The 19,882-nt window shown below is 41.0% G+C and overlaps 1 long non-coding RNA gene across 1 annotated transcript; it reads right to left on the bottom strand.

The window, feature by feature from the left end:
* Positions 1-3,299: 3,299 nt before the first annotated feature.
* Positions 3,300-8,399, bottom strand: LOC128634241 (uncharacterized). Its single transcript, XR_008397568.1, has 3 exons — positions 8,243-8,399; positions 5,323-5,514; positions 3,300-4,465 (listed from the first exon to the last, which is right to left on the bottom strand). It is a non-coding gene; the product is annotated as an uncharacterized LOC128634241 (long non-coding RNA).
* Positions 8,400-19,882: the final 11,483 nt, after the last annotated feature.

Raw genomic sequence — 19,882 nt, 5'->3', positions numbered from 1 at the left:
GATCTCCGACAAACGGTGCGGGACTAGTTTCACACCGAAAAAAAAAGTGGAAGAAGAAGAATAATTATAATTATAATAAGTTTGCCAAATAACAATAGTAGTGCTTTTCAAGCACCATTAATTATAATAACTAGATCGGTACATTTCCTGAAGAAAATGTGGATGGTGCTCGCCATGGCAAAACAGGAATGGGGCGAAAATACTTTCGAGAGCCGGACAGATATGGCACCAGCACTGTTAGAGCCGGCCGTGTAGTGCGCCATTATTCACTTCAATTTTATTTGTATAGCGCTTTTTACAATAGACATTGTCTCAAAGCAGCTTTACAGAAATATCAACACGGTATACAGATATTAAAGGTGTGAATTTATCCCAACTGAGCAAGCCACTGAGTGGCGACGGTGGCGAGGAAAAACTCCCTAAGATGTTTTAAGAGGAAGAAACCTTGAGAGGAACCCGACTCAGAAATGAACCCATCCTCATCTGGGTAACAACAGATAGTGTGAAAAAGTTCATTATGGATGTATATGAAGTCTGTATGGTGTTAAGAGCAGCCGTAGTCCCAGCAGTCTGGAATTAAAGAGGATTTGAGCTCCATCCAGAGGCAGAAAGGATCTGGATCTCTAGTATCTCCATAAATTCGTGTGGGGCTCGGCGAAAGGAGAGAGGGAGAAAAAAGATAATTATGACTGCGAAGTAGTAGAACAGAATCTAGTCAGGGTAGGCTTGAGTAAACAAATACGTTTTAAGCCTAGACTTAAACACTGAGACTGTGTCTGAGTCCCGAACACTAATAGGAAGACTGTTCCATAACTGTGGGGCTCTATAAGAGAAAGCTCTCCCCCCTGCTGTAACCTTCACTATTCGAGGTACCGTCAGATAGCCTGCATCTTTTGATCTAAGTAGGCGTGGCGGATCATATAAAACCAAAAGTTCGCTTAGATATTGTGGTGCGAGACCATGTGCTTTATAGGTTAATAAAAGTATTTTATAATCAATGTGAGATTTTATTGGGAGCCAATGCAGTATTGATAATATCGGTGTGATATGGTCGTATCTTCTAGTTCTAGTTAGGACTCTAGCACCTGCATTCTGGACTAACTGGAGCTTATTTATATTCCTACTGGAACATCCAGACAGTAAGGCATTACAGTAATCTAATCTAGAGGTGACGAATGCATGAACTAGTATTTCCGCATCATGTAGTGACAATATGTTTCTTATTTTAGAAATATTTCTGAGATGAAAGAAGGCTATCCTAGTAATATTATCTACATGAGCATCAAATGATAGGCTGGAGTCAATAATCACTCCAAGGTCTTTAACTGCTGTACATGATGAAACAGAAAGACCATCCAGAGTAACCATGTGATCAGAAAGAATACTTCTAGCTACACGTGGGCCTAATAAAAGTATTTCTGTCTTATCAGAATTAAGTAGAAGGAAGTTAGTTAACATCCAATGTCTAATGTCCTTTACACAATCCTCAACTTTACTAAGCTTCTGTCTGTCCTCTGGCTTCGCTGAAACATACAGCTGTGTATCATCAGCCAATACCTTTTAGAGCTGACCATCAAGGGTGCCAGTACTTTTGAGAGTAGACCGTGTGGGGTGCCAATACTTTTGAGAGGCGGCCAGATAGGGTGCCAATACTTCTGAGAGCTGAACAGATCATGTGCCAATACATTTTAGAGCCAAGTGTGTATGGAGGCAATTCTTTTAGAGCTTTCTCCTTAGAGGGCCAATACTTTTTCGAAACTCAATGCAAGTCTGTGGGGAATTTTCTGACTTTGAGCTTCCGTAGCGGGAATTCCGGCATTCTGATCGCTTATAAAAGTCATAGCACACATCTCCTCAATAAGCCGATCGATTCGACACCTCACCCATCGATCTCCGACAAACGTGAGAGAAGTTACAAGCTGAAAAAAAGTGGAAGAAGAATGATAATTATTATAATAGTAACTAGACCGGTACATTTCCTGAAGAAAATGTGAGTGGTGCTTGCACTGGAAAAATTTGGATCGGGCGCCAATACTTTTGAGAGCCAGATGGATAGGTTGTTAGAGGGTTTTAGCATCATGCTAACATGTTTTAGCATGTTTTAACATCATGCTAGCATGTTTTAACATGTTTTAGCATCATGCTGGCACGTTTTAGCATCATGCTGGCACGTTTTAGCATCATGCTGGCACGTTTTAGCATCATGCTGGCACGTTTTAGCATCATGCTGGCATGTTGCTAGCATGTGTTAGCACTATACTGGCCGTTTAGGGTGCTAATACTTTTAAAGCTGGACAAATAGGGCGCCAATATTTTCGAGAGCCGACAGCGTAGGGCGCCAATACTTTCGAGAGCCGGACAGATATGGCGCCAGCATTGTTAGAGCCTGCCGTGTAGTGCGCCAATACTTTTTAGAGCCGACCGTCAAGGGCGCCAGTACTTTTGAGAGCTGGCCGTGCGGGGTCCCAATACTTTTGAGAGCCGAACAGATCGTGTGCCAATACATTTTAGAGCCGAACGTGTACGGAGGAAAAATTTAGAGCTTTCTCCTTAGAGGGCCAATACTTTCGAAACTCAATGCAAGTCTATGGGAAATTTTCAGAATTTGAGCTTCCGTAGCGGGAATTCCGGCATTCCGATCGCTTATAAAAGTCATAGCACACATCTCCTCAATAAGCCGATCAATTCAACACCTCACCTGTCGATCTCCGACAAACGGTGCGGGACTAGTTACGCGCCGAAAAAAAGTGGAATAATAATAATAAGAAGAGGAAGAAGAAGAAGAAGAAGAAGAAGAAGGAGTATGCAAGAGAACAATAGTATTTCATGTTGTAGAGGGGACATCACTAGATAGTTAATCTGCATACACACAGATCAGGTAGTTTATATAACAACAATGGGACATGGTTTTAAAAAAACATTTTAAAACGTTGTCAATTTAACTCTATAATTATTTATACAAAATTACAAACTAAGTATGTCTAATTTAGAGGGCTGTCTGTAAAGCAGATATGATGTGTATTTTCTCTATTTGAAGGTTTAAGCTTCTCATGAAATTAAATTGAACAGTTGTTCTTAATTGTTTATACGAAGGACTCTTAGCCTTATTTGTGAAATATGCAATCAGTGAAAGTTTGGTTTCAAAAAGGCTCTCTTACAGATATTTCAATATCTGCACGTAACAGATAATAGACTACATTTCTTTGGAGCTTTCTATTTCCAACAGAGGAACCCTTTGAGAAACCTAGGAACCTGTTAAGGAAGGTGGTACCAGTGCTATTATTAGTTTTGAGGCTATAATTCTAAGAAGCTTTTCATTTCCTGCTCCAAAGTATACTTTTTTTTTGTGGAATAGAAAGTAGAGGTGCTAGCTGTACTGAACCTCACTTATTTATCACAGGCATGCATCACAAATTAACACTATCCCCAGTCATTTTGGCAAGTCAAAATGACAAAGAAACTCATCCTTTTGATATTTTAGCTGCATGAAGGATTTGTTTATTGGTCTGGATCTCTAATCAAGTGAAAAATTGTCAGTCAGATGAAAAAACCCTGTCTATTCAACATTATAAAGACAACTTGAGTCTTGAGCTTCTTTACTGTAAAAGACAACAAATATTTGCCCATTAAAGTGCAGAACCACTAAGCTCACATGTGCCATGAATGAACTTGGACTCATTTAAGTTTGACATAACACTTCTGCTTACTACATATAGCCAGCTCAAAGTTAAACATATTGAGAAAAATAAAGATACTAGCCAAACACAGACACACAACCAAATGTCATAAACACAATTTTTTTCTTTATTCTATATCCACTTAACTGACTAAGCTAAAAAGTTAAAAAGTGACAGTAACAACTTAATAATATATGTTGAGGTAGCTAATTTTGATTCCAGGCAGTCTAAACATGTAAATGGGTAGCACACTGAAGCTTTTATTGCCCAATAGGCTTACTCATGAACTTGTCAGTCACCTGCATAAGGACCCACTGGAAGAAGGCGGCCCAAACCAATTTGATCTAATTCAATATAACTGTGTAGGTAAAGATTCTAATGGATATTTTAAATGCCTGATTTGTTCCTGATTAGTTTATGATGAAGTAAATGCTGAGCGGTTCATTACAAAGTAAAAGGCTAGAGGTGTAATGTAACTTATTATTAAAGCATTACTACAGATGTTATGATGTACAGTATCTGTAATATAGATGTACAGTGTTACTATCAAAGTGGTAATTAATCTTTGTTTATATCTCTCTTGTAAGCTACAGTGCAGTTATAGACATAGAATTTGACACTTTGCCAGTCTCTATCTTTAAGATATAAAGACTCAGATCTAATGCAGTTTTCACAGACCAACTTCCCTGGGACACGACATGACATGATGAAGGTCTTCATATGTCTCTCCACTGCATGGACCTCATTTCCTTCCCGAGCCTTCCTCTTTTTCAGAGTAGATGTTTTACCTAAATGTAAGAATAAACATTAGTTACATAGCAAACACACACCTTTACACCCAACAGAAATTATTGTCTGGCAACTTACAGACTGGAACTTAGATTTCACGTCTCACGAATGAAAACTCTGACTGCAGTTTGTGCATATGTACCAAATAGTAACTAGGAGTACTCAGTTTTCTTGGAGAAGATGCAGTAGGGAACCTACTGAGTCCCAGGGGATGCTTATGTTGGAAATTATGGAGAGGTGTGATTGAAAGGCAGGATTAAAAGTGCCAGCAAACTACACAATTCTAATATTTATCATCCAGAAAAGGTGTAGACTGTGATGGCTGCTGTTTCTCCTGGCCATTGCTCTCAGCAGTGTCCTCCTCCATAATCTGCATATTTAAACAGGTTTAAGTGACCTATGGGGACACTGTTCTAAATTCACATATCTATTCAGCTATCACAAGACTCCCTCACACACCTGAATAAAACATGCTTTGTGGGGACTCCGTATAGTAACTATTAACAGACAAGATTATGTAACAGAAAGCAAACATGCTTTTCAATACGACAAAAACTAATTATTTTACTATAGGAATTAAGTTTGTGATTTCAGGGTTAGATATGGGATACTTTGGAAGACTTTGGGATAATTACGGTGCATTCAGACACACACACGTTTTGTAGTTCATGCTTAAACGTGGCAGTAAAATACCTGAAGCAGATCAGATGAACAATAATGTCTAATTTTATTGTTGATGCACAAGCACAAAATTTGTTGTGCAACAAAAATGAATTGCAACACTGCCGGATAAGACAATGTTTATCTTTTAATAATTTTTAAATTGTGAAAACAGAGAGGGAGATACCCTGCATACCTTGCTACACCAAGGCCAGTCTCCTCCTCCGTAATTGCAGGTAATTCATCACCTTCTTTAAAGTCTGTTAAAGCAAACAGACCAAGATGTGGGCTTCCATCCACTTCAGTCTTCTGCATTCTGCCATTTGGGTGCTTGTGGTCATCATTAACCAGCCTACCAAAAGATCCGTCTTCTTTTGCAGCATCAATACTCAATACACAACGAGAGAAAGAGAGAAGTATTCAGTGACCGAATATTCAACATCAAATTCTACAAATATGATAGCTCCGCACAGAATTTTTATTGTTAACGGTCAGATGTAAATGTTTAAGTGGACAAATACTTTACAACTGCAATTTTCAAGTACAATGAAAGTACACTTTGAAGAAAAACTGTGCAGACCGTCATTTTTTATGCAGGTTAATTCTATGGATCACTTAATTAGTGGTGCTTGTAAAGCACTACTATTGTTCCCTTGCATACTTAATAATAATAATAATAATAATAATAATAATAATAATATTATTATTATTATTATAATTATTACTCCTCTCTGGCCGGCGCTCAAAAGTATTGGGACCCCACACGGCCAGCTCTCAAAAGTACTGGCGCCCTTGACAGTCGGCTCTAAAATGTATTGGCGCACTACACGGCTGGCTCTAACAACGCTGGTGCCATATCTGTCCGGCTCTGGAAAGTATTGGCACCCTACGCTGTCGGCTCTCGAAAGTATTGGCACCCGTCCCTGTTTCGCCAACACAAGCACCACTCACATTTTCTTCAGGAAATGTACCGGTCTCGTTATTATTATTCTTCTTCCACGTTTTTTCTGGTGCGTAACTAGTCCCGCACCGTTTGTCGGAGATCGATGGGTGAGGTGTCGAATCGATCGGCTTATTGAGGAGATGTGTGCTATGACTTTTGTAAGCGATCGGAATGCCGGAATTCCCACTACGGAAGCTCAAATTCTGAAAATTTCCCATGGACTTGCATTGAGTTTCGAAAGTATTGGCCCTCTAAGGAGAAAGCTCTAAAAGTTTTGCCTCCGTACACGTTCGGCTCTAAAATGTATTGGCACACGATCTGTTCGGCTCTCAGAAGTATTGGCACCCTATCCGGCCGGCGCTCAAAAGTATTGGCACCCTGCATGGCCAGCTCTCAAAAGTACTGGCACCCTTGACGGTCGGCTCTAAAAAGTATTGGCGCACTACACAGCCGGCTCTAACAATGCTGGCGCCCCATCTGTCTGGCTCGCGAAAGTATTGGCGCCCTTAGCGTCCGGCACTCGAAATTATTGCCACCTTATGCTTTCGCCTCTCGATTATATTGGTGCCCTAGAGTCCGGCATTCGAAAATATTTGCGCCCTATTTGTCCAGCTTTAAAAGTATTGGCACCCTACACGGCCAGTACAGTGCTAAAACATGCTAGCACGATGATAAAACATGCTAAAACATGCTAGCATGATGCGAAAACATGCTAGCATGATGCGAAAACATGCTAGCATGATGCTAAAACATGCTAGCATGATGCTAAAACATGCTAAAACATGCTAGCATGATGCGAAAACATGCTAGCATGATGCTAAAACATGCTAAAACATGCTAGCATGATGCGAAAACATGCGAGCATCATGCTAAACCCCTCTACCAACCTATTTGTCCGACTCTCGAAACTCACATTTTCTTCAGGAAATGTACCGGTCTAGTTATTATAATAATTATTATTCTTCTTCCACTTTTTTTTCGGCACCGTTTGTCGGAGATCGACGGGTGAGGTGTCGAATCGATCGGCTTATTGAAGTGTGCTATGACTTTTGTAAGCTTTTTTTTTTTCCCGCTACGGAAGCTCGAATTCTGAAAATTTCCCATAGACTGGCATTGAGTTTCCAAAGTATTGGCCCTCTAAGGAGAAAGCTGTAAAAATTTTTCCTCCGTACACGTTCGGCTCTAAAATGTATTGGCACACGATCTGTTCGGCTCTCAGAAATATTGGCACACGATCTGGCCGGCTCTCAAAAGTATTGGCACCCTGCACAGCCAGCTCTCAAAAGTACTGGCGCCCTTGACGGTCGGCTCTAAAAAGTATTGGCGCACTACACATCCGGCTCTAACAGTGCTGGTGCCATATCTGTCCAGCTCTCGAAAGTATTGGCACCCTATGTGGGCGGCTCTTGAATGTATTGGCGCCCTGTCCCGATTTCACCATGGCAAGCACCGCTCACATTTTCTTCAGGAAATGTACTGGTCTAGTTATAATTATTCTTCTTCCACCTTCGTGCCATTTTACCTCTAAAGAAAATGTTAATATATTGAGATTTTCAGTCCCTAGTGATGTTCTGAGTAAGAAAATAACCATATCCGTGCTTGCTAATAACTGTGCTGAGTGAGAACCTGTTCTACACACAGATCACAGCTCAGCTGCAGTGTTTAGAGACGCAGAATAAAAGGAGCGCGCTGTAGTTACAACATCGAAGCACATCACACCACCGCCCAGCGCTTTACAGATTCATAACAAACTAATAACTGGAACTAATGAGCTCGGCTCGGTCCACACTACTGTCCACCCTGTCCTCGATTTCAGAGGCTTTAAACTCAATCCAGCGCTCAGATCGATAACTATTTAGGAAGCCTGACTCTGCTATTTATAACCGAACTATCCGTTACATGGTGAAGCTAGTTACAGAAGTCGGTATAACACTAAATATTCACATGACATGACAACCACCAAAGTCTATTTAATATATTAACTTCATTTTATTAACTTATTGTACTTACTAATGTGCTGGATTGGTTAAAGTGTGTGCTAACTCTGGCTAGTAAAGTCCGCTAGCATAACAATTACTTTAATATTGCGATTCAATTATAAATGATGTCTTAAAGCACGGAAATAAAATTACAAACTTATAAACTGCAAAAAAAAATTATAGTAATAACTTACCTTTCGTTGTATTTGGTCTCGTTGCAGCAGTAGAATCATTCATTAGGGCAATGGAAAGCAGCTGGTGCTATTAGCCTGTGACAGCCAGGGCAGATGGGAAATGTAGTTCTTTTCCTACTTCCTGTGTGGTGTTTACGAACTATTAGTGCAGTCAAAAAAACTACACTCCGCCATAACCCAACTTAAGGATTTCGTTTTACTGCTTAGAGATTTTTAAAAAGTGTCATTTCACTGTGCGAAAAATTTAAAAACTGAAACTTTAATTATTATTAAGACTTATAATTATTTGGAAAACATGATAACTATCTGTTCTGACTTATTAATGTGTAGCTTATGCTACCAATCTAACCTTCTAACAGTCTAATTAGGCTTTTAACTTACCAGTCACTTTTTAATCCGCTAACAGGTAATAGAGCTAATGTGCATATGCAGATTAGCCACAGTCCTTTACTAAGTGGGTGGTACCATAATTTGCATAAATTAGACTTGCAGAGTGTGTGAAGTGGTTGGCCAATCCCCTCCCCCAATAAATACCAGTTCCAGACTAAAGGGGGCGACATAGACCAAACCGATCACACACACAGTTTGTCCAGATCATGCGTTATATGCCATATCATCATGCGTTATATGCGTTATATACTCTCTGTCTCACAGACACACTCTGTCTCTCACACAAACAGACTCTCTCTCGCACAGACACTCTCTCACACAGACAGACACACTCTCACACAGACACTCTCTCTCACACACACACAGACACACTCTCACACAGACACTCTCTCTCTCTCACAGACACATTCTCTCTCTCTCTCACTCGCACAGACACTCTCTCTCACACACAGACACACTCTCACACAGACACTCTCTCTCTCTCTCTCTCGCACAGACACTCTCTCTCTCTCACAGACACATTCTCTCTCTCTCTCACTCGCACAGACACTCTCTCTCACACACAGACACACTGTCTCTCACACAGACACACCCCCTCTCACACACAGACACACTCTCTCTCTCACAAAGACACATTCTCTCTCTCACAGACACACTCTCTCTCTCACACAGACACACTGTCTCTCACACAGACAGACTGTCTCTCACACACAGACACACTCTCTCTCTCACACAAAGACACATTCTCTCTCTCACTCACACAGGCACTCTCTCTCACACACACGGACACACTCACTCTCTCTCTCACACACACGCACAGACACACTCACTCTCTCTCACACACACACAGACACACTCACTCTCTCACACACAGACACACAGACACACTCACTCTCACACAGACACACTCTCTCTCTCTCTCACACACACAGACACACTCTCTCTCTCACACACAGACACACTCTCTCTCTCACACACACAGACACTCTCTCACTCTCTCACACAGACAATTTCTTGCTCTCTCACACAGACACTCTCTCACACAGACACACTATCTCTCTCTCTCACACACAGACATACACTCTCTCTCTCTCACAGACACACTATGTCTCTCACACAGACACTCTGTCTCTCACACAGACACTCTCTCTCTCACACACACAGACACTCTCTCTCTAACACACAGACATTCTCTCACACAGAAACTCTCTCTCTCTCTCTCTCTCTCTCTCTCTCAGTGGCCGAGGCCGCTGCTCCAAAGTTCGCTTGTTCATTTTTCTATCTGTCTTTTCTTCAGAAATACGATTTCCTTTTAGGTCTTTGTTTTCTGAGGGAGTTTAAATCTACTATTGTTTGTTGTGTGTGTGTGTGTGTGTGCGTGTGTGTGTGCGCGCGCAGGTGTGTGTGTGTTTGTGTGCGCGCGCAGGTGTGTGTGTGTGTGTGTGTGTGTGTGATTTTTCTCGCTGGCCTGGGCAGCTGTTTCCGTGGTCGGGAGCCTGGCTGCCTCAGGTACGTGGAAGTATGATTCCCTCGCGCGGCGGCATGCTATTAAAGTAGCCACTACCGCCAGCGTTGAGGAGGTTAGTCTGGCCGTGGGGGAGAGTGTTGGACACGACAACATTCTGTCTGCGGCCCTGATGAATAGTGCCGTTGTGCTGTTTCTGAAAACGGTGGAGTTGGCAAACGAAATGGTGGACAGTGGAGTTGTGATTGATGATGTGTTCCACTTAGTGCTTCCTTTATCAACACCGTGTAAAAAAGTCATCCTGTCGAATGTTCCTCCTTTTATTAAGGACGAGGTTCTGTCACAAACTCTATCCCGCTATGGAAAACCGGTCTCTCAGATCAAGAAGATCGCGACTACAAGTAAATCCCCTCGTGTTAAACATATCGTGTCTTTCAGACGGTGTGTGTACATGGTTCTGAAGGACAATAATGATCTGGATCTGACACTCAATGTAAAGGTGGAGGATTTTAATTATGTTATTTACGCTACTACTACTACAATGAAGTGTTTTGGGTGTAGTTTATCTGGTCATCTGCTGCAGGCCTGTCCAGAAAAACGGGTAAATCCCGTAAATAATGATAATGCTAACGTAGCCGCTGGTAACGAGGTTACTGCTGGAGAGGGTGTTGGGGTGGATGGGGCCCACACACCAGGAGAGGGAACAGCAGCACCTTCTCAGGTGGAGACACCTGAAGCTGTTCCCTCTCACCAGGGTGTCGGTGCTAAACCAGGTGAAGAAGAGAAGGCTGAGACTGAGCCGGATTTAGGTGATAAGGATACACAGGATAGTACGGCGTCACTAGATAGTGTGATCTGTCCCTTGCTGATGAAGTTGCGGATGATAGCTCTCATATGGACACGGAAGAGAATGTGTTCAAGGTGCCCCAGAGAAAGAGACGGAGAAATCGTCCTCATGCACAGGCTAAGAGGAAAGATGTCGCAGAGGAGTGGAGTGAATTCTGTGGAGGTAGAGAGCGAGAGCGAAGCGTCTAACTGTAGTATTACATGTAGTGTAAATTTGTGATTAACAACTAATACTAGTGTAAATCTAAGTGGCTTTTCGAGCCATGAATATAGCGTGGACGACATCAGGGCTTTTCTGAGAAAGACTAAACATGCTAGGAATGTGAGGATAGACGAGTTTTCCCGGATGTGGAACAGTTCATTAAAAAAACAAGGGGGTTTATGGGAGAAGGGGGTTTCACTGATCAGGAGGGATACCGTCTAAAGAAAATCCTTACAAAAGTCAATGTAATGTTAGACAATAACGGTAGTGATAGTCAATCCTAGACATCATGTATGTAAATCTATTATTTTTCCTCATATTTATGAGTGAGTTTCGAATCGCTTCGTTGAATTTAAATGGAGCAAGGGAAAGAAATAAAAGATTTTTGTTGTTTGAAACGGTGAAGCAAAAGAAAATTGATGTAATCTTTGCTCAGGAAACCCACACAGACACTAATAATGCTGCGGACTGGGCCAGGGAGTTTAAAGGGTCATCCGTTTTAAGTCATAGGACATCTACCAGTGGCAGAGTAGTTATTTTATTTTCCTATAATTTTATCCCCTGTTATTATCAAGTTGATGAAATCATAAAGGGTCGACTGTTAAAGGTTAGAGCTCAGTATGAGAATAGGTGGGCCGTTTTTGTGTGTGTTTATGCCCCGACCACCGCCATTGAAAGAATGTTATTTTTACGAAGCTTAGATGATGTCCTGAAGAATTGTGACTCTGATGATTTTTTGATTCTAGGGGGGATTTTATTTGTACGGAGCTGGGTATAGACAGGAATCATGTAGAGCCCCATATGCCATCATGTAGAAGGCTAGTCGAGTTAATGAAGTCCTGTGACCTTGTGGACATTTGGAGAAATTTCCACCACATGCAGAAACAATATACCTGGGTACACTCCTATAATAATATGCTCTCTATGGCCAGATTGGATAAATTTTATGGTTTTAAACAGCAGTTAAGTGCTTTTAGAAGTTGTGTAATTATACCGGTAGGATTTACGGACCATTGTATGGTTCTGTCTACTGTGTATTTAAGTAAACTCAAGCATAAGAGTGCGTATTGGCATTTTAACACCAGTCTATTGCAAGACGGTCATTTTAGGGATGTGTTTAAATATTTTTGGAGTGATTTTAGGGCCACAAAGGTTTCTTTTGAATCTGTGCAACAGTGGTGGGATTTTGCCAAAACACAAATTAAACAGCCGTGTCAACAGTATACCTCCAGTGTCACGAGAGACACAACTCTACGCATGAAATCCTTGGAGAACGAAATAATGGCGCTTCAAGAGTTAATGAAAAGCACAGGACGGCAGGTATGCATAGAAAATTTAAGAACAAAAAATTTTATTGACCAAATTGCTAGACGTTACTGCACAAGGAGCTCTGGTCAGGTCGCGATTTCAGACTGTAGAGTGTATGGATGCACCGTCGAAATTCTTTTTTAATGTGGAAAAAAAGAATGGTCAGAATAAGATGATACATGGCCTGTTTTCTGATGATGGGACACTTTTAGTGGACCATAGAGAAATTCGAAAGAGAGCAGTCGGTTTCTACAAGGAACTGTGCAAGTGTGAAATCTACAGTGAACAGGCCCATGATAATGTCTTCTTGAAATAATCTACACTGGGTTCCACAGAGTGTTCTGTTTCTCCCCAAGGATGAAGGGGGACATGGACTAGTACACCTGCAGAGCAGTACTGCAGCCTTTCGGTTACGTTTTGTGCAAAGGCTGCTACATGGACCAGTAAATGCAAACTGGAAGGCTGTAGCATGTGCCATTTTACGGACACTTGAAGGACTGGATTTAAATAAACCTCTTTTCTGGATGGACCCGAAAAAGATGGACATCAGGAAACTTCCTGTTTTTTACTGTAATGTTTTTAAAGTGTGGGGACTTTTAACAGTGCATAGAGTACAATGCTCAAGTTCTCTCTACTGGCCGCTGGAGGAGCCAATCATAAATGATTCCATTTTAGATGTATCTCAGAGAAAGCCGTTTCCTGCACTTACGGAGGGGTTCCGCAGGGCTGGAGTCGTCACTCTAGGTGACCTACTGACCTTAGCAGGACCGGAGTTTGGGAACGCGGTGGCAGTTGCTGGACACATAAAGATGAGGTCAGTCCGTGTAGTCACGCAGTTCCTTGTGGAATGGAGGTCCCTGTTGACTGAAGAGGTCCTGAACATGCTGGAGGAATATTCCGGAGGGCTAAGTAGTCCCAATGACCAAGATCCTTTTCCGGATTTTAGTGTCTTGGCAAATGTACGTGAGTGCTCAGGTGTGTTTTTTAAATCTGAAAAACTAAGTTTTGTGGGTCCCAAGTTACCATCTGGGAAAGAACTGTATAAAATGTGTGTACTATCCCTAAATAAAAAGTTTCTGGACAAAAGAGTCGACACACCTTGGCGTTCTGTTCTACAGATAAAGGAACATGTAAAGCCACAATGGAGGGCTTTGTACAAGTCACCATTAACAAAAAAGTGTGGGTATTTACAGTGGAGGATTTTACACGGTGCAGTGGCTGTTAATTCTTTTATCTGTGTTTTAAACCCTGATGTGAGTTACGAATGTCCTTTCTGTGCCGTGAGAGAATCTGTGTTTCACATGTTTATGCACTGTGTGAGATTGAAGCCTCTTTTTACTGTTTTACAGAGACTGCTTGGCCATTTTAATGAGAGTTTTACAATCGAAACTTTTATTTTTGGTTTTAAATACTCTCAAAAAAAAAAGGTTTAAGTGTCAGTTGATAAATTTTATCATAGGGCAGGCAAAGATGGCCATATATGTCCCGTAAGATGCAAGGTGGGCCTCCGTGGATCAGACTTGTTTGTCCAGAACATCCCACAGATGCTCAATTGCTCAAAGAATTTGGTGGCAGTCAACTCCTTGAACTCTGTCATGTTCCTCAAACCATTCCTGAACCATTTTTTGCAGTGTGTCAGCGAACATTATTCGGCTGAAGGAGACCACTACCATTAGGGAATTTTGTTACCATGAAGAGGTGTACGTGGTCTGCAACAGTGTTTGGTAAGTGGTACTTGTAAAAGTATATTAACATCCACACAAAAGCCAGGACCCGAGGTTTCCCAGCAGAACATTGCCCAGAACATCACACTGCCTCTGCTAGCTTTTGCTCCCCACTCGCATCAGTGAGCCTTGGGTGCCCTTGACCCTGTCACCAGTTCACCAGTTGTCCTTCCATGGGCCACTTTTGGTAGGTACAAGACCTGCCGTTTTGGCAATGCTCAGACCCAGTTATCTAGACGTCACAGTTTGGCCCTTATCGAGGTTGCTTAGATCCTTACACTTGCCCATTTTTCCCCAACCGTTTGCTTGGTGCCTGATATACCCCACCCCTTCACTGGTGCTGTTGTAATGAGATAATCAGTGTTCTTCACTTCACCTGTCAGTGGTTTTACTGTTGTAGCTGATCGGTGTATAGTTGCATTTAATGCTGTAGAATGAAAACACATTCCCGCTCTCACTTGTGTTAGCATGTTGTAACAGCTGTTCTTCCCTCACCTATTGTGTGGTGTGTTTATTTATTTTTATTTATTTATTTTATTTAAAAAAAACAAAACTTTTTTTATATATAAAACAAAGCAAAAATGCTGCTTGTCATGTTACCGAGAGGGCCACAGAAATGTCCTCTGTGCTGATGTATTGGCTGTATCTGAAAACTTGTAGCTTTACCCCTGACTTTTACAGTGTTGACACTGGAGATTCCTTTCAGAAATGCTCCATTAATGTCTCCTAACATAAACCCACTAGGACTAAGATGATTTATGCATTGTAGCACCAAACAAAGGTTTCAGTCACTTTTCTGTCTGTAAATTGTCCATCACTGTGTATGGGGCCATAGTCTTGTGTCCTTTATTCATCTCCGTAAACAGTCATCATATTAACCTGTTGACTGGTGTTTATCAGACAGGAGCCTGTGGTTTCCTACTCTGAACGCTGTTCGAGCCATGTCGACTTCAGGAGGCCCCACTCCACCCTTCACCACCCTGTCAGTCACCCACCCAGCCAATCACATCACTCCTGTAGAGCTGCACCGACCAGAGAAACACAACGCCATGAACTAGGCCTACTGGAGGTATGTTTTTCCATCAAATAAAGAACATAACTACTGGGTTTTCCAAAAGTCTCCATACATAAGGGACTGTTTGCCAGTACCAGGTCGGTTGTGCCTTCGTCAGTGGACGTGCACTTCTCGGTTGGTCTGCAACACTTGCAGTTTTTTTGAATTTGTTAATAAGTTTGGAAACTGTGTTTGTATGTTTGCTGTGTTTGCCATGTTTCCTGTTAGTCCATCGCAACCTTGCCACAGCTTCCTGATCCAGGCATGAGAATGATTTCAATACGTTCTTCTCTTGTCAAAAGCGTTCTTAAAGGCTATCTGGGGGGAAAAAATGAAAATATGAAAAAAAAAAATGTTTTTGGAAGACATTTAGGTTAAAAAAAAAAAGATTCATTTCCCCCTTGTATAATTCTGCTTTGTTGCATTGGACGTCTTTGTTTTGTTATATAAGGCGTTGGCTTTATACTCCGTTATAGACAACTTTGCATAATAACATCATTAGTGCTTTTTTCCCCTACAGTGAAATGATCGAATGCTTTAATCAGATTGCTGAAGACTCAGAGTGCCGTGTGGTCTTGGGTGCAGGGAAAATCTTCACTGCAGGTACAGCAGTATGTCATTTTTTTTTCAGAATTAGAAATATGCTTTAATTTTTATGTGGGTTTGCAGTGCTTTTACTCTCATAGCTGTTCAGTTTTATAATAAGCAATGGCTCCATGTGCTAAAACCACAACACTAAGTGAAGTTCATTTAACAAGAATCCTTATTCTTTCCTAGTGCAGAATGTATTACACTTCGAGTTTAGTAGTTAATAGTTTTTCTAATTAGGGATGTGCCAGGTATTCGAATACACATTTAACCTTTTGAGGTGCCATTAGTTAAGTCAAGTGGGTTTCAATTCAATTCAATTCAATTTTATTTGTATAGCGCTTTTTACAATAGACATTGTCTCAAAGCAGCTTTACAGAAATATCAACACGGTATACAGATATTAAAGGTGTGAATTTATCCCAACTGAGCAAGCCACTGAGTGGCGACGGTGGCAAGGAAAAACTCCCTAAGATGTTTTAAGAGGAAGAAACCTTGAGAGGAACCCGACTCAGAAGGGAACCCATCCTCATCTGGGTAACAACAGATATTGTGAAAAAGTTCATTATGGATTTATATGAAGTCTGTATGGTGTTAAGAGCAGCCGTAGTCCCAGCAGTCTGGAATTAAAGAAGATTTGAGCTCCATCCAGAGGCAGAAAGGATCTGGATCTCTAGTATCTCCATAAATTCGTGTGGGGCTCGGCGAAAGGAGAGAGGGAGAAAGTAGAACAGAATCTAGTCAGGGTAGGCTTGAGTAAACAAATACGTTTTAAGCTTAGACTTAAACACTGAGACTGTGTCTGAGTCCCGAACACTAATAGGAAGACTGTTCCATAACTGTGGGGCCCTATAAGAGAAAGCTCTTCCCCCTGCTGTAGCCTTCACTATTCGAGGTACCGTCAGATAGCCTGCATCTTTTGATCTAAGTAGGCGTGGCGGATCATATAAAACCAAAAGGTCGCTTAGATATTGTGGCGCGAGACCGTTTAGTGCTTTATAGGTTAATAAGAGTATTTTATAATTAATGCGAGATTTTACTGGGAGCCAATGCAGTGTGGATAATATCGGTGTGATATGGTCGTATCTTCTAGTTCTAGTTAGGACTCTAGCAGCTGCATTCTGGACTAATTGGAGCTTATTTATATTCCTACTGGAACATCCAGACAGTATGGCATTACAGTAATCTAATCTAGAGGTGACGAATGCATGAACTAGTATTTCCGCATCATGTAGTGACAATATGTTTCTTATTTTAGAAATATTTCTGAGATGAAAGAAGGCTATCCTAGTAATATTATCTACATGAGCATCAAATGATAGGCTGGAGTCAATAATCACTCCAAGGTCTTTAACTGCTGCACATGATGAAACAGAAAGACCATCCAGAGTAACCATGTGATCAGAAAGGATACTTTCTACACGTGGGCCTAATAAAAGTATTTCTGTTTTATCAGAATTAAGCAGAAGGAAGTTAATTAACATCCAATGTCTAATGTCCTTTACACAATCCTCAACTTTACTAAGCTTATGTCTGTCCTCTGGCTTCGCTGAAACATACAACTGTGTATCATCAGCATAACAGTGGAAGCTAATTCCATGTTTACGAATAATTTGACCTAGGGGTAGCATATATAAAGTAAAGAGCAGTGGGCCTAAAACAGAACCCTGTGGAACTCCAAAAGTAACCTCAGTACGCATGGAGAATTCACCATTTACATCTACGAACTGATAACGATCGGTCAGATAAGACCTGAGCCAGGAGAGGACTGTTCCCTTAATACCAACAACATTTTCTAATCTATCAAGGAGAATAGTGTGATCTATAGTATCAAAAGCTGCAGTAAGGTCGAGTAACACAAGCAGCGAGACACAACCCTGATCGTAAGTCAGTAGAAGGTCATTTACTACTTTAACTAACGCTGTCTCTGTGCTATGATGAGGTCTAAATCCTGACTGATACATTTCATGAATGTTATTCCTATCTAAGTACGAGCATAACTGCTTTGCTACAACCTTTTCTAAAATCTTAGAGATGAAGGGGAGATTTGATATTGGTCTATAGCTGGACAATTGAGACGGGTCAAGATCAGGTTTTTTAATCAAGGGTTTAATAACTGCTAATTTAAGTGATTTAGGTACATAGCCACTGCTTAGGGAAGAATTGATTATATTTAGAAGTGGCTCAATTACTACTGGACCAATCTGTTTAAACAAACATGTAGGTACGGGATCTAGTATGCAAGTTGATGAATTTGCTGAAGAGATTAATGTAGCTAGTTCGGTCTCTCTAAGCGGAGCAAAACACTCTAAACATTGATCTGATATTGCTACACTGTCATGTAATGGGTTTGTTACAGTACTGTCCAGTTTTAATTTAATGGCCTGTATTTCACGTCTAATATTTTCAACCTTATCATTGAAAAATTTCATGAAATCTTCACTGCTATGTAATGATTGAGTGTTTCTCTCTGTAGGGGTTTTATTCCTAGTTAATTTTGCTACTGTGTTGAAAAGGAATCTAGAATTGTTTTTGTTGTCTCCTATTAAGGTGGAGAAATAGATTTTTCTAGCATCGCCAAGAGATTTCCTATATTTCAGTAGGCTCTCCTTCCATGCTATTTGAAATATCACCAGTTTGGTTTGACGCCATTTACGTTCTAATTGCCGAGTTGTCTGTTTTAAGGTTCGCGTTTGATCGGTATACCAGGGTGCTAATTTTTTTTTCTCTAATTATTTTCCTTTTGAGTGGAGCCACTCTATCTAGCGTGTAGCGGAGTGTTGACTCCAAGCTTTCAGTCGCCTGATCGAGTTCTGTGTGATCTGACGGTGATCCAAATCTAATTGATGTTTCTGCGAGGTTATTTATGAAGCTTGGTGCAGTAGCTGAAGTGTAGGTACGTTTTACACGGTAGCGAGACGAGGTGGAAATATTATGATCAATACGTATTATGAACGAGATAAGATAATGGTCTGAGACAACTTCAGACTGCGGAAAAATGATAATATTTTCTATACTTAGTCCGTATGTTAGTATGAGGTCAAGAGTGTGACCACCATTATGAGTAGGCCCGATTACATTCTGATTAATCCCTACTGAATCTAAGATGGACACAACCGCTATTCTTAGAGGGTCTTCCAGGTTATCAAAATGAATATTAAAGTCTCCGACGATTAATGCTTTATCTACAGACACAACCAGGTTTGAGACAAAGTCTGCAAATTCACTAAGAAATTCAGTATATGGCCCTGGGGGTCTGTAAATAATAATTAGAGGAATTGACTTATTTTTTGTGGCTACATAACTTATACTGGTATAAAGAATTTCAAAAGAATTAAATTTATGCTTAGGTTTTTGTGTGACGACTAGATTTTGACTATGGATGAGTCCAACACCTCCTCCTCTACCAGCTGAACGAGGCTGATGTACATAACTGTATCCAGGAGGACTGGCTTCATTTAAGGCTATGTACTCATTTGGTTTAATCCAAGTTTCCGTTAAACACATTAAATTACATTCCTGATCAGTAATGATGTCGTTAACAATAAGAGCCTTAGACGCAAGAGATCTAATGTTTAATAGCCCTAGCCTCAGATCAAAAGTGCTGGCTGTGCATTCAATATGATTTAATTTTATGTTAATTAGGTTACGAAGATCGACTTTCCGAGATTTTCTATATATTTGAATAGCTCGGGGAACAGACACAGTCTCTATAGTATGTATTACCTTTTCCGAATTTTTAGTTGAACATTGATTATACTGAATGTTATTATTGGAAGATGTACTTACGATAGGCAGTCACTTGGAGTGTAGCGCCTTGGAAATGTTGTCTGAAAGCAGTTCCGCTCCAAGGCTGCTGGGGTGCAGGCCATCAGGACGAAACAACCTAGGACGCTCCCAGAACAGATTCCAGTTATTGACAAACACCAGATTCTGCTCATTACACCAAGAGACTAACCAATCATTTAATGCTAGAAGTCTACTGAACTTTTCTGCTCCACGTCTGTATGTGGGAAGAGGTCCAGAGACGATGATCTTCGCGGTAGGTGATCTGCCTCGTACC

Source organism: Ictalurus punctatus, chromosome 12 (assembly GCF_001660625.3).
Source record: "Ictalurus punctatus breed USDA103 chromosome 12, Coco_2.0, whole genome shotgun sequence".
NCBI classification, from domain to species: domain Eukaryota; kingdom Metazoa; phylum Chordata; class Actinopteri; order Siluriformes; family Ictaluridae; genus Ictalurus; species Ictalurus punctatus.
This window is presented reverse-complemented; position numbering and strand designations above follow the sequence as displayed.